We start from the raw sequence: 16,514 nt of genomic DNA, 5'->3' as shown, positions 1-16,514 counted from the left end.
TACTTTTCTCATCTGACTAAAGTTATGACTTGGAAAAGTAAGCTAAACTGTATCTAATCACTTTGGGTTGAATCATTCTCAAGGTATAAGGAAAACTTGCTCAGATACACCACGCCCAGAAGCACAACTCCAGATCACTCTTTCAGATTTTTTCACAGAGAATGTATTTCTTAGCTAAGCACGTTGAGGGAATGATAACATTTTTTTGTCTCCAAAGGAGTGAGCTAAGTCTGAAGTTGAACTTGCAGAGGAGCTGAATGATTTCTGATGCTTCAAGAGAGAACCTTCTCAGCCATAGGCATTGAAATCCTATTTTAAAAATGAAAGTTATTCAAAGAAAGATTTTGAAGTTATACTGGCTCAGGCACAGAGGTCTTCTGTAAAGCTGAGTTGCAGGTATGTATTGGAGAAGAAATTATCGAAAATGCAACTTTTTACCAGGTAGGTTTAGGATGTACAACTAGAGTACCTGTACATTTTTCTACTCACTGTTGTGTTCATTCTATGTGCTTACTCTGTATTTCATGGAATAATTTATACTGGGACAGTGGCTGAAAGATGTATTGTTATTACTTCAGTATTTTGAAAGCGATTTTGTTCTTATTTTTGGTCATTTGAACTGCTGTCCAAATAAGAAGTGAACTCAGGAAGGGGAACAAATGTGCATTTTTTTACAAATACTTTAGTGTTTTGTGAAAAGAAAGGAATAGAGAAACAGCAGTCCCACCAACTATTTCATTTCTATGTGTACAGCAGCTGTAAAGAGCAATCATTCAGCAATACATTTGGATCTTTTCAGAAAAGAAGTGTGCCAATTTTAAGTAAAGTAATGGTGGACACCTTAATGTCAGCATGAACATTTGATTGCCATCAAACAGAAGGAGACTATTTATAGCAGCCAGAACAAACTCAGAACCAACATAGCTCTAAATCCAGCTTAACCAATGTCTGATCTGTGCTGCTAAGGCATTTCAGCCCCACTCCATAATCTTCTCCTACAAAAAAGAACAGTATGAAGGAGTGTCTGATTCACTGGGATTCCTAGGTAAGAGATTGCCTGTGTTGGTGGCTCAGATTAGAAATCTAACTCAAAGGAGTTGTGGGAGGACTGCTCTCCCTCTTCCTCTGACTGTGTATCAGTTTGCTCATGCCTTAAATTAGCCCTTGTTTAGTACTTCCCAAAACAACTGGCTGCCTCTCATTCTCCTGCCAATGCACATTTTGTATTTGTCATGTTTACTAAGCACTAGCCAAAGGATACTGAACTAGCCCACAACTCAGTCTTGAAGCATACATGGGAAAAAAAATTACCTGATGGACTCTGTAGAGCCACCCAAACATCCTGTTCCTTTTTGTTGATTTTTCAACTTTGGTGAAAAGCTGAAAAGTCTGATCCTCCTGCAGAGCCAACAGCACAGTTCATACAATCACTTCCTAATCTAATGGCAATAAAATCACCTTAGTTCAGACTAGCAGTTTAGACTGTTTAAATAGTCTGTTTCACTCTGCTGGAAGATGGTGAGGGACTTCTCATACCCACTCCACTCAGCAGGGCAGCGATAAGTCTGGAGCAGTGAGTGCTGCAAAGTGTTCAACCCTTGCATCAGGAAGAACCCAGCTCTCATCTCATTTCCTTCTGGTCCAAAGGTTTCAGCACCACAGAGACAGCATAAAACGAAAGAAAGAAAAAAATCATAAGTTCTTATCTGAACTTTTACATCATTTACCTTTTCACTTTATCCTTGTTCAGAAAGAAACAAGAAAAATAAGAAAACTCTCTCCTCTAGTGATTTGTTATCATTGGAATTCAGTCTCTGGCTAATTAAATAGCCTCAGGTGCCAGACAGAACCTTGTTTGCAATAACTTATCTTGTTTTGGTCAGTTCCTCAGCTCTGCTAGCCAACAGCAAAGCAACAGATACTTCTTTCCATTGCTGTACTATGGTATAACAAAATTAGAGGTAATTAAACTTTCCATTTGAATCAGCATAAGTGGCATTGCATATCAATAGATCCTGCCATTTTCATTGCCTAAAGAAACCTTCAATACATTCAGGAACTTCTCTCTTCAGACCATGGTTTGTAACAGTTAATAGTGTGGATTACACGGTTTGACTTAAATGACTCAGCACTTGACAGCCATCAATAACCTAACATGATAAGAGTGTAATAAATTTGTTTCTCCTCATGCCCTCCTGTCTATTAAAAGAGTTAATTCTGAGAAAACACATAAAGTCAAAGAACAGGGGTGGCAAGTTATGAGCAATCTCCAGGATAATGTATGTAATGTTATGTTGGTTATGTATTAGAAACCTCCCAAAGGAATTTTGCAATATTTAGCAGTAATAGCAAACACCATTAATGGCTTGGCAGAAGATGAGATTTTCTCACACTTCTCATAAAAATATCTATTAGACACAATTGTATGAGATCTTGTTTTTTACTAGGCGGCACTCTCATCACACTCAGTTTGCTGTGCTGAATCCTAGGGAAATATCAGTTCAGATGGAATAGTATCAGGTTTCTGTCACAGAAAACTATGTCCCTTGCTCTGACTTTAGCCTGGACCATTTTTATAGATGTAAAGAATAATAAAATGGTCATGCTGGAGTAACTGGGAAGACAGTGTAATCTGGTGGAAGAGAGTGTCCAAGCAGCTGGAAGCAGGCTTTCTCTTTTTCACAGGCTGTCCATAAATGAGTTAGAAGCAGGAAGATTGTTTTACTGGCAAGAGATATTTGTTGGTTTGATAGAGTAAAGGTAGTCATTGGGACAACTTCATGCACAGGAAACTCTGGTGTAGCCACATAGCCAATGGGCATTATGCTAACACAGGGTATAAATCAAAATTCACCAAGAACAGCAGTGCAGCTTTGACACACGCAGAAGATGAGGGATGGCTTGGTTAGATATAAAACATTCCTTGTCTGAAGGGGCTTGTCTGGACACAGATGTTTTTATTTATAAGTCATATAGGTATAGTGCCTCATATGAATGTTCTCATTAAAAATGGTTCTGGGGTTTTTTTTCCTTGTAGTTTCATATTGTCTGTTTAAATTGAACAACAGCAATAAAAAATACTCAACCTAATTTAAAATTATTGAAATGAGATAATTTGATCTGTAGACTTAGACCATTCAAAATCCTATCATTGCTTATACTAGTTTACTCCCCCAAAGCTGATAAGATCATAGTGTTCAACAACCCACCTGTGCTCTGACTTCAGCAAAAGCTGATGTATTCAAAATTATGTGGGAAAGGTGCTGTACTCTTTTGCAGTGCACAAAGCAGCATGCACCTTCATCTCTCAATGCTAGGAATAATTTCTGTGAACTTTTCAGAAGATATACCTACAGAACCAGGTATTGCCTGGATTGCATAAAAAGAATGTCTCGAATATGCACATTCTTCTATCTTCTTGAACTAAATACCCTCAAGAATTAAACATAGCAGTTTCTTGATAAGTAATTGACTTTTTCCCACCCACTGAAAAGGAAGAGATAAAGGCTCTGTATAACATATGTCTGGATACATTCAGGTCGTGCATAGTGACAAAACACAATATGCCACAGATTACTATGTAATCTTCTTACTGTTTGGCAGAAATGAAGAGAGGAAGTCATAACATTTTGGCACACATTCAGCTAGACAGCAGATCTTTATTGAATGAATATACATATCTGATAAGTGACCACTCAAGAGAACAGTATAAATTGTCTGTATAGAAGAAAAGGTCCTCAACAAAAGGTCAAGTGAACTTTTTCCAAATATGGCATGGAGATATTTTTATGCAGTCAATTAAGAAAAAGGTTTTTAATTGGAGCTGATTCATGAAGTTATCAAAAGCAAGAATTTAAGGATTGATGGTTCTGAAAGGCAGATTCACTAGATTTACAATGGTTCTCTGGAAAAGCATTATACTGTGTTGTGAGGACCTAAAGTACAAAGTTACATGTCTCAAAACACTCTCCCCACAAGATAAACCACCAAAACAGAACTTTAGATAAGTGCAGACAGCACAGCAGGAAGGAGCTAATTCCAGGCCTAATAGAGTTAAAGCTTTGGTTAGCATCTGGACAAAAATTTCTGCTGTACAAAGCTGTGAGAAAGGAAATTATGGCTTAAACCCATGGCAGCCCAAATTGTGGGAATTTCTGTGACCACCCCTTGGATACCTGGGTCTTGAACTATGTACAGCTGCACCTCCAGCACAGGAGGATTTAGGACTCCCACTTCTAAGAAGACCAGAAGAGGACCAACAGGCCACCACTGGAATCCATGTGGTGGTGACATCTTTTCTTAATCTCTGTCTCTCTCCTTTTCTGTCTCTCTCCCCACCCTCCACACCCCCTTCCTATTTTGATCTCTTTCTCTACCTCACACTTACTGTCAAATAAAATATGTGCTGTTGATTTTGGTATATGTTCTCCCTTGCACCTTAATTCAGGCAGAGGCATCTCTTAATAATCAGATCCTAACATTTGCTCATATTGGTAAGTTCTGACCATGGAGATAGAGCAACAGCAAAAGGGGTTTAATTACAGGAATAGATTAAGCTGTACTTGCAAATTAGCTTTTTTTGCTCTTCAAGAAACATTTCTACAGCCAGGAAGTTGCTATCATACTTATGTCATTCAGCATGGTGAAACATTCTCACTTCTTCCTAGTCCAGCTACGTCAGCAAATTGCTTTAAGGGCAAATATGGTCTAAGTAAAGAAATTGTCATAGGCAATTTTTAAAAAAGTTATGCTTGTTTTAGTAAGACATATTGGAAATTATTTTGGATTTATTGTATTAGATTTTATTTACAACTTATCTTTATAAATAATAGTTTGGATTTTAGAAGATTCCTACTACTCTCCTCTGCTTCATCCTTCATTCTTTTTCTAACATTCATTTCCCCCCTAGACAATAATGTCCTGTCACTGAAAATAGAGTTCATTTGTGGGAAAAGACTCAAAGAATAATATTCAACATTGTACAAGAAAGCTAACTGCTTCCTGGGCTGTGTATGAAACATGGCCAGCAGGCTGAGGGAGGTGATTCTCCTCCGCTAATTTGCTCTCATGAGACCTCATATGGAGTGCTCTGTCCAGCTTGGGAGACCCCAACATATGCAGGATATGGATCTGCTGAAGAGAATCCAGAGGAGAGCCCTGCAGATGATCAGGGGGCTGGAGCACCTCCCCTAGGAATACAAAAAAGAGAGAGCTGGAGTTTGGCCTGGAGAAGAGAAAGCTCCAGGGAGACCTTATTACAGCCTTTCAATATCTAAAGATGGTTTATAAGAAAGAAAAAAACTTTTAATGAAGGCGTGTCATGACAGAACACAATGATTTTAAATTGAAAGAGTGTAGATTTAGATTGGCTGTAAGGAAGAAATATCTTTACAATGATGGTGATGAGACACCGAAACAAGTTGTTCAAAGAAACTTTGGACGTCCCATCCCTGAAAGTGTTTGAGTCAGACTGGATGAGGATTTGAGCAATCTAATCTAGTGAAAGATGTTCCTGCCCATGGCAGGGGTGTTGGACTAGATATATTTAAAGTCTTAGATGATAGAGATTACTTGTATATTATCTCCATACAGAAGTGGATTTCATTACTCAATTCTAATCACAAAGTTGAAATCCCTAATTTAAGTCAGTGCAAAGACAACAATGAGAGTTTCACATCTGATCTAGTCCCTCTAGGTTTTCTTTCCAGTTGAGGAACTTCTCTGGTATGTTTCATCCATTCCTGAAGTAGACATCTTAACAGGGTCAAATGAATCATACCCTAACAGTGCCTCTTTCTTTTCTTCAACTCTAAAGACCATCTAAATAAAATACTGTAGATGTTGAGTTATATTAAATCATTTTCAATCTTACTGTCTATAACCATGACAAGATAAAAGACAACAAAAAATGGAAAGAGAGACCTGGTCATAGAAAGTAAGAAGATATGCTGAGAATGCTTCATAAATCCAATGGTGAGAGCTAAGCCTCAGCAGATAACCACAATCACCTATAAAAACTAAATTAAATTACATCCTATTTCTTTACTCACTTGCTTATTCATGAGTGGAGGAAGCTAGATAGGAATATTTACTTTTGCTTACTGATCAACTATGTTTATAAGAAATCTGGTTGAACTTAATGCATTCTTTATCCATGCACTTTTGCATATTCCATGTCATCCCTGCCTCAAATTCCAGAATCAGTGGGCAAAAATGTTTTGATTTCTCAGAAGAAAAAAATAAAAATAGTAAAAAAATTTTAAGTCTATGACATCTATTTACCTATGCAGTTAGAAGCACCTTTCCAATTATTTGCAGCTCAAAGAATAGAACTAGTAACAAATTAATACCTTGCAGCAAAACTACTCCCACCTTGGCTCTAACCATCTTCCCTGTAGATTTTTGTTGGCTAATGCTCTAAATGATACATCTCTCAGAGGCAAAAATAAGTTTTAAAAGAAAAGGAAAGAGGGACTAGAAAGTGAAAGAGCTACGGGTGAGAGGGTAAGTTTCAGGCACTATTAAAAATTGCAGCTTCCATGGAAATAAGGAAAACAGTCCCCAGGCTGGCCATGGAGACCCAAAGCTGTGGGTACATGAGAACAGGTATGACAAATCCTGGTGTGACAATAGCAGAGACACTGGGAATATTAATATAGGGAAAGAAAGCTTGGGGAAGAAAAAGGGGAATGGAATGCACAGGAAATCACATCAAATGTTGAAAAGTGGAGACCTGGGATGGGAAGCAATGAAAAGCAAAGTGGGATAAATGTCTACAGGGACAAGCAGACAAAAATTGACAGGTGGACTACAGACCCCCTGAAACAGAAAGCAGATGTTGATCATCTCACAGAACTCACATAGGTTAGGGGCAAAACATGAAGAACTCACAGAGTTTGAAGAGGACACTTATTTTTCTGCTGTGGCTCAGGGTGTTCACAGGACATGTCTACCATTAAATCTTTAGATCAATATCAAGCAGATAATTTAGCTTTAGCATATTTATCTTTAAAAATTTTAATGACACTGTGCATATAACATATTTTTTCAAAAGACAGGTGGCAATCCAAACTGTTCAGCATTTTGTTTTCAGGACAGTACACCAACTTTTTTGGTACTTTTTAAGAGGATTTATGAGGGTCTAATTATATCACACATATCATCACTGTGTCCTCTCAGTAATTAAGGAGTTTATTTAAGTGCACATAAAATACATTGGTCCAATCTCAGTAGAGTAAATCTTCAGCTTTATTTTAAGGACTTCTAATTTTCTTAGGTAAATTAATTAATCTTTTGTTAGGAAATATCTTGTCACCAATTATTCATTGTGGATTCAGTTCTTGGTAAAGATCTTACTGCTGAGTTCAGTGGGGAGCAATGGAATACTTGGAACATGTTGCTTTGTTTAATATGATCTTGCTCTCTGTAGCCATAAACTTTTTTAGCTTAAGGCATGTAAATAAATATTTTCGAATCACTTCACAACACAAACTCTGCAGTACCTACAAATTAAACTGGGTTTAGATTCTGAAGTGTATTAAATATATTTTGTTGTTTTCTAGGGATTTGCACATCGTCTGTGACCAGTTTACAAAGGCTTTGAGTGTTATTGCTCCTAAGCATCAGCCAAAAACTTACCCTAGCTTCTGAAGCCAAGCTGTGCTCTTTCTTTTTCACATCACTGGTAATAAAGATTCCAACGGTAAAATTAAACACCAAGATAATTCTAGGCCACCCCAATGTCTTCTAGAGTCTACAATGACATTATAGATATAATTGACTGGAACTTAAGGAAATAATTCTGGTAGGGAAGAAAATGGAGACCAATTCAGTCCATATTCCTTAAAGTGGTCTACAGTAGTACCAGAAATAAGATAATGCTAGATTTTGACTCTTCACATGTTTTCTTTAATTATTAAAGCTTCTTTATTGGACTAGCACTGTTAAATTTCATTTTATACAACTGCATTGACATAATTTCTATAAGAATTTCATTTTCCAGAGTAACAAATGCATCTACTTGTCTGTACGTCCTTGATATATAATGAACTTGAAGATTCATTGTGAAATTTTCATTCTTTTGAGTAATTATTCTGATAAGGAGAAATTAGCAATCGGTTTTAAGCATGAAGTTAAAATTAGTCTAAATTATTAATTATTGCAGAAATGCCTTTGACTAAACCAATACATGAAAAGGAGAAATGCCTTTCCTAACAATTCTATGCTAGAAATAATGTAAATTGTCATTTTCTTTCTTATATAAGTAGATAAGGAAAGCCTGCAGCTTTCTGGAATTCTACAAAAAATTGCTACATTGGATAACACTATAGACAACCTCAGTGCAAGCAGAACAAGTTACATTGTTAGTCTTCTCCCCCAAAATAGGTATTTGTTTCTGCCTAAATGTAACCATATAACCAACATGGTGCCTGAAGTTTCCAGTCCAAGGCAATGCGTGAACTGCAGATTTCAAGACAAGAAAGGGTGCAAGACACAAAGCATTAGGAGGAAACTAAAATCGCTTTGACACATGTGGCTTCTGCTTGGCACTGGGGATGAGAGCATGAACAAAAGCAAGAACCCCTGCAGAGGTTATATAACCTCATTTGCAAAGTCACTGAACCTATACGTCTCCCATTCGTCTTTGTGGAAAAACTGCAAGCAAACCCATAGGTCCAGGATATCTCCTAAATCTTTGCTTTCAAAAAAACTGTCTATGATCCAGTGCCCCTGACCCTAGCTCTATGGATGTCTAGGCCATTTCCACCTAAATTACCAGCTGTCATTTCTCTAGGAAATCCGAAGAAACAATGATACAAAATTGTAATTAATTTTAAAAAATAAAAATTAAGGCACATTGCTAAGACAATTGTGCACTTCTCTGTACTACTATTTTGTTGTTGAAGATTTCAGTAGATAAACAGAGGTATTAGTCAAAGATGGTAGAGTAAAACAAGGAGGATTACACACAGAGATGGTAGGTAAATTCCAAAGGGTCATGCAAGACAGAAGATATTGAGAGACAATTTTGCTTCTCCCAGCTCCCAGTAAGGCTATTCAGTTTTGCATTTCACACCTTCTTGCAGGTCCTCTGTCATGGTTTAACCCCAACCATCAGCTACGTACCACAGTCATTCATGCCCTGCCACAAGGTGGGATGTGGAGGAGAGTAAGAAAAAAAAAGTAAAACTTGTGCATTGAGGTAAAAACAGTTTAATAACTCTAAGTAAAATATATTAATAGTGTTAATACCGATAATTTCTCACCACCCACTGACTAAGGCTTAACCCATCCCGTAGCAGTCATCAATGGCTCCTGGCCAACTCCCTCCATTTTATACACCGATCAAGGTTTTCTATGGTGTGAAATATCCCTTTGGCCTGTTCAACTCAGCTGTCTCATCCATGCTCCCTTCTGGCTTTTGTATCTGCTCACTGAGAGAGCCTGGGAAAAGTCGTGGACTTAGGATAAGCACTACTGAACAACAACCAAAGCCTCAGTGTTTTATTGACATTATTCTAATACTGAATCCAAAACTCAGCACTCTACCAGCTACTAAGAAAGTTAACTCTACCTTAGACAAAACCAGGACATCCTCCTAATAAAGCATTATGTCTGTGGGTTCTTCAAAGTCATTAGAAAAAAATCAATGACAGTATTACAATGTCCACTTTACAGGATGAACCACTGAGCCACATACAAATTATTCTATAATGTCAGAGGAAAATACTTATCCCTTATTAATCTTCTTATAACTAGGACTGCTAGAACAGTGAAAACATAGTTCACATATTTTTTTTTAATAATGGCCACTAAAAATTAAGCTTCAAGGGTTAAAAATCAGATATATCAATTGAAATTGTAGATGTGAAGATGCATGTTTGGCCATAACACTTCAAGTAATATTTGTGTCAGCATCCAGAAGTTGTCACATACATATGATCACTGCCTCCAGGTACACAAGGCAGACATTGAAGAGACATGCCCAAAGATATGGAAGCTTTGTATTTATTAATTAATTTGCTTGTTTTATTTTGTGAACAAAATTCAGACTTCCCTAGTTCAATAATGAACATAATCCCTTTTGACTTATGGACTGACACCTTGTGATGAACCAGCCTTCTAGGCCTCCACACTCCTTGGTCACAAAAATGCCCTTCCTTAACATTTTAGTTATCTGTTGACAGATTTACATTGAAGTGTCAAAAAACTACTTAATACATTCATAAAAGCCAGAAAACATTCTGTCCACTCATAAAATCCATATTTGACTGGAAACATCCATGGAAGTTTTCTTCATATATCTTTTGTTCTCTTTCGAGATGCTACCTGGTTTTGAAATAAAAAACAAACAACCAAGCAACACAACAGGAACTGAGGGGTGATATTTCTTTGGGAAGGGGGTTGGATGTTCATGAGTTTCCATAGGCATACAAGCTGCTACCTCACAGTGGAGTGACCTGAGAGAGGCAGCAGTTCCCAGCCCCCGCTGAGTTCCCCTGGAGCAGGCAGCCCCACACTGAGACAAATTATCACTCTATGAATAACATCATTAAGCAAACGCAGAAGGAAAAAATAAATTGCCATTCAGAAAATAGCTATCTGCTAAAAGAAGCTGTAGCTTAATGTTCAACCTCATGACAGTTCCTGCATTCACTGGCAAATATTTTCTTATCCAGTAATTTAAAAAAAATCCAGTAATTTAAAAAAAAAAAAAAACTCTCAATGCTTTTTCTTAAAAAAAAAAAACAAACACCACTACTTAAAATGATGATGAACTAAGGCAATATATTCAATTTTGTCTAATATCTTAAAATGCCCTGTGAGATATTCTGTTCTACCTAAATCTAAAAGAGTACATAATAAAAGTACATACAATTGCGTTTTCCTCAGATTAAGTACTTTCATAATGCATTTGTGGACTACATAAACATCTCTACCAGCTTTCAGTTATTCAGACTAATACACAAAATTCCACTACAATTTCTGAATACATAATGGAATACAATGATCACAGCTATCATTAAAGTAACTTGCAAAATTCTTGGAGTTAACATTGTATAAAAAAGAATGTGAATAACTTTATAAAACTTTCAAAACTGTAGATAAATTTTATTGGTTTTTTACTACATTTTCATAAGACATTAGCCCATAATACTTTTACTATGATAAAAAAATACTTTTATGTAGGGACTTGTGGTTTAAAAATCTGTTTTTTCTCTACATTAAGATCATTTGCCTCATTGACAATGAGTGCATCTGTTTTTTCTTAATGAACATACCTAAATACCATGTATTTTAGAAACTGGGGCAATGGTATGAAATGTCACAGAAGTGAAGTAAGCCCATAAAACTTTAGAGAGTGATACCCTTTGTCAGTGTTTATTTACAAACATTTCTGTTACTGTAAGCTTTAAAAAGGCTATTTGAAATGAATTAGTGTTACAGTTAAACTAATAGTTATGGCACATAAAAAATATTGACTGTCTGTCCTTTTGTGTTCTGGCCTAGAAAAGATAGCCTGACCCATAGCACTACCATTCACATACCATAACCTCTAGATCAAGAGAAACAAATTAAAAATGAAAGGAAAAATGGTCAAAACTCTTAATAGGGTCAGATATTGGGTACGCAACATTAAAAAATCTAACCACCACAGCACATTTCCTCTATAGATGGTAACATATGACCCAGATAATTATGCTCTCCCAAACAAAAAGGAGAGGAGTGAGCTGTGTCGGAGCAATGGAACCAGCCCTTTTGAACCTTATGCCTTGTGACAGGCATCCTTAAATGGTGCATCTGTCTCCAGACCCACCAGAGACTCTGTCACAGTCTGACTCCAGTGGCAGAGCCCTGCTCTGGTAAATTATTCCTGCTATCAGTCACACAGGCTCTGTGACCCAAAAGACAGGTGCCATGCAGCCACCATGCTGGCTCTATCCCATCTTCCCTGTGCACCACATTCTGTAGCAGGGCTCCAGCACCCATCCACACCATACTCTTCCCAGGAATAACCTGTGCCAAGAGGCTGGAGTTTTCAAGAGACTCAGTAACAATATGGGGACTTGATGACACAAGGTACTTATGCCTACACTGGAAGAATATATCATTCTCTCTCTTGATAGCCTGACAGAGTGAGTGTAGAGAAAGACAGAGTTCTGTGACACTTGCACTGAATAAATGACCCTTCCAAAGGACAAGATGATGTAGTAAATACTTTTTTTTCTGGCTTTTCCAAACCTGAACATTGCTTTGGTGACTTTCAGACAGCATCTCTGACCAATGGGTAATAACTACAGCATAATGCACCTGTGTGTCTCAAACCCCCGATATTAAAAAGGCACAGTGTCATCAGGAATCATGAAGCTATTAAAACTTTCTGACAAGAGTCATTGGGGTCTGGGGAGATAATGTGTAGGAGCAGTGGTCTCTCCTTGCCTCACTAATCCTGCTGATAATCCTGCCTTGCTGCAGGCTAGGACAGAAGCCAGTTGCAGTACAATGTGGCATCAGGATTTCTGCTCTTCCTCCACCATCAGGTTTTTACCCCTCCTCAAAAGACCACTACCAGCTCAGACAAGTGCTATTTTACCCAAGTATTTTTATTTCCTGCTTTATTTCATTCTCCAAATAGAGAAGCAAATAGCTCATGGCAAGCTGTGCTGCCCAGATATGTAATGTCCTCCTGCCTTTCTTATTTTATCCTTTTTTGCTACAGGGATGTCTTCAAACCCTTTCTCCCAGTGAGAGTCACTCCTCAAATCAATGTCTTCTCAGTGTTCTTTACAGGGGAGGTGACAGACAAGGACCAAGCCATGTAGTGGCACTAAAGCAGGTGAGGCACTCAGTTTCACCAGGACTATGTGATTTTGATTTAAGACTAGACCTTGCCATTTGGAGACTAGCTCAGATAAAATAAGTTTATCAAAAGCTCTGAAAATTCAGGTACAAATGGGTTGGCAGCCCAAGCTGCCAGGAATATTTTTTATATATATCTGGGATGATTGACTGTTCTGGCTCAAGTATGGCAAGGAAAGATACAGTAAACTCTTGGAAGCATAGAACACAATAAGAGGGAGGAAGCAGATGTCCTAAAGAGATAATCTGAAGTCTCCCAGCCAAAGTCCATCCCAAATTCAGAAGCCAGTACTCCTCAGTATCTGACTTAAATTTGATCCTAATTATCTTGATGTGGATTATTATGTAATTCAGAAATACATGGTATGTCCACAGGTTGGACTGGTTAGCATTGTACAATCCTGAGGTGTATCAGAAACACCTTCTCTCAAAATCACATCACAAGACTTCTTTCAAGAAAGATCCTTGAGCCACTATTTTCTTCAACCTACTCATACCAGTGGAAAAGACTCAACAACTTTGAATATAATCAAATATAACATTAATTTTCAACACCTTCACAATGGGATTACTGAGTTCTTATAGTTGAAAGATAAAAGAGAGTGGGAAAAGAGAGAGCTGGTTCATTAAGGACATATTCATCTTTTGTTGTCTCCCAAAACACATGATGAAACACAGCTGCAGTACTGTATTTTTAGTTCCATCTCTATTTATACAATTATATGGCTGGATTTTGAAACTGTAAATTTTCTGTTACAAATTGCATAATTTAGTTTTGCATTGGGGTCATTCACAGTTCTATTATGCAAGTGACAGGTGTGGGAATCAAGCAGAGCACAGAGCTTGTGGTAAGGGGACTGCGAAGCAGCGTTGCAGGCGGAGCACCAGATGCTTTCATCTGCCCAGGCCAGCTGTGACATTCAATAGAAAGGCAAGTGTGTGTATCACCCCATCTCCCCTCAAGTCAAAAGCACTACTTAGCAACCCTGGGCACATCTGTTCCCAAGGACTCTGATTACTTCTGTCCTCCTAGGGGTCAGTAAGGTCACAGGAGTCTTCAAATCCATTTTGGTCCATCTTTATGCAATAACATTGTCATGTTATTGTACCATATGTACCATACATGACTCATTTACAAAGTGAGTCATTTACAAGACTTGGTTTTTGACATGAATTAGAATTTACAACCAAAAATCTGATATCCTGCAACAGGTAAGCACTGCTCTGAATAGACAAACTTATCTTCTTGGAACACACTAACTCTTTCACAATTATTTTTCCTCAGAGTTGATGACATTTCATGATACTAAATTGCAGTAAGAAATGCAGCCTTTTCTGCAGGGCAGTATATGATACTCTACTTCCTACTAGTCTAAATTAAAAACCAATCTTTTAATTTGAAATTTTAGGAAAACTACACAGAATATTAATTAGTCAATCTGGAACATAGCCAAGACACCAGAGTTTAACAACCTTGCTCTTGTAAAAAGCAGCAAAGCACATTTTTCCTATGACACGAGAAGCTGAGGATCTTGTAAAAGAATGTCCATATGAATACAAAACAAAGTGCCATACTGGGGCTTAGTTTCATTAGTTCCTTTTGGGGATGATGGTAGGAAACCAAACCAAATCAAACCAAGCCAAACCAAACCAAACCAAACCAAACCAAACCACAAAGATTAACTACTAGAAACAATAATACCCAAAGATACTGTATTTAAAAAAAAAAAAATCTTTAATTGTATCCAAATTGAGTAATAATTGGAATTTGATATTGTAATTAATAAAAGAAAAGGCTCTTTTCAAACAAAGAATTTCTGGTAGGAGAAAAGCCCTATACAGTAGCTATTTCTAATATGTGATATGTGAAAACAAGGGAATCACAAAAAATTATTGAAAACACATATTACATACATCCAGCTTATTGATAAAATACACAATTCAAATGTAGAGAAAAAAAAAAAGCCAGTCATTTTAATTCCAGGAATTTTAAACTGATAACAGATCTTCAATATAGATCTTAGATAGACCTCTACATCTGTTATTTATTAGGATTTTTATGGACACATGGAAATGCATTAAAAATGAAAGACAAACCAAAAAAAAAAAAAAAACAACCAAGTAAATGAGCCAATCTGTATTTAAAAATTAGACCACCATTCTGGTAGTGTTAGCATATCACCCAACCATGGTCCCATCTGCTCTCATGTGTTTTCTGGGTGTGTTGCTTCTTCACGGATTGGAGAAGTAACATTGCAGTCTCCTAAGATACACACACAAACTTCCCCCATCCCAGAATCCCATATTTCATAAAATAGAGCTCTCAATATTTTTTTCATTTGGGGTATTTTTGTTTGTTTGTTTGTTTTTTGGGGTTTTTTTTGTTTTGTTTTTTAGGAAAATCTGTTCTTTGGTTCTGGTTTTAAAAGCAAGAACTTTGCTTGAATGAGTCACATTCTGGGAATGAACATTTGAACAGCTGGAATGTTCCTACAGGAAATTTTTTATATATCTATGAAAGAAACCAGGCATCTTCTCCACCTTGTTCTTTCATTTTCCCTATGAGGTCTTCATACCTGTATGAATAGTAGAATTTCAAGCTGAACAGCAAAAATGAGTTCATGTCCTAACATTTAAATGAACTTCAGTTCTGAACTGTGAAAATGTATTAATGATAATCTATTTACTCTTCAGGATATATGAAAATTAATAATTACATTAGTGACTTTTGCAAATCTCAACAATGAACACTAAAAAAAGCCAATGAAAAACTCAGGATTTCTATAGTCAAAATAAGATCATAATAGCATGAAGTGAACAAAGCACAGGCTCACTTGGTAAAAAAACAAAAAGAAAAAAAATATAATTGAAGTACTGCTCACTGGAGAGCCCATTCTAATCATCATACCAGATGAGTCAAGATTCCTTCAGGAAAAACTACTGCACACTCATGTCATTGAAGTCTGAATCATAATGCACCCTTATAAGAGGGCTGAAAACAAAGTGCTCTGGTTGTGACGTTTCCTAACATTTGAGCTCTTGGTTTCAAAACCTTCCTAGTCATTTTAAGAGTTTGCCATCATGATCTTTGATTTTAATTTCTTCTTGTTTTGGATGACTAAATAAGGTTTCTCAAACTGCACATCTGAAAGCAGTGGTTATTTTTAAAATTGTTCTCCTTTTATATAGACAAGCTGTTAGTGCACCCAACAATTATATACATTCCCCATCATTGTAAGATTTTGTAATAATATACAATACAAGAGAGCCAAAATTAGTATACTAATGATTCAATTTGACAGTTTCATTATGCATAATGTGGATAAAACTGAGAACTCTTTTAAATTACTCCTGTCATATTCTGAGAAAGACCACTAAACCAACTTAGAATCAACTAGTTTTTGTTTTTTTGCAATAAATTTATCATAATGGTGCACAGCCATATATTTTTCTTTTTTTACCAAATGTTCAGGACATTATTTTGATCTAATTATATTTCATCTAATTATAGTTCATCATGGTTAAAATATCAAATTAAATGGTATGTCACGGATTAACAGAATAATTTGATTTCTATACTGTTAATTAGAACTTACATTTACATGATTATGGAAATTTATATTTGAATTACAAAATTAATACTTAATGTCTAA

The 16,514-nt window shown here is 36.6% G+C and overlaps 1 protein-coding gene across 7 annotated transcripts in view; it reads right to left on the bottom strand.

Moving 5' to 3' along the window:
• The window catches only part of HS3ST5 (heparan sulfate-glucosamine 3-sulfotransferase 5), a 192,594-nt gene that overhangs the window by 153,793 nt on the left and 22,287 nt on the right, over positions 1 to 16,514 (bottom strand). The window contains exon 2 of one of the 7 annotated variants that reach the window (XM_077782265.1): positions 1,312 to 1,633. The exons of 5 other annotated variants lie outside the window; for them this stretch is intronic. The gene's annotated coding sequence lies outside the window, so the exon portion shown is untranslated. Of the gene's footprint in view, positions 1 to 1,311; positions 1,637 to 16,514 lie in introns of all 7 variants that reach the window. One more of the 7 variants, XM_021555515.3, reaches the window with a different exon arrangement.

The sequence above is a fragment of the Lonchura striata genome, chromosome 3 (assembly GCF_046129695.1).
Source record: "Lonchura striata isolate bLonStr1 chromosome 3, bLonStr1.mat, whole genome shotgun sequence".
Lineage (NCBI taxonomy): Eukaryota > Metazoa > Chordata > Aves > Passeriformes > Estrildidae > Lonchura > Lonchura striata.
This window is presented reverse-complemented; position numbering and strand designations above follow the sequence as displayed.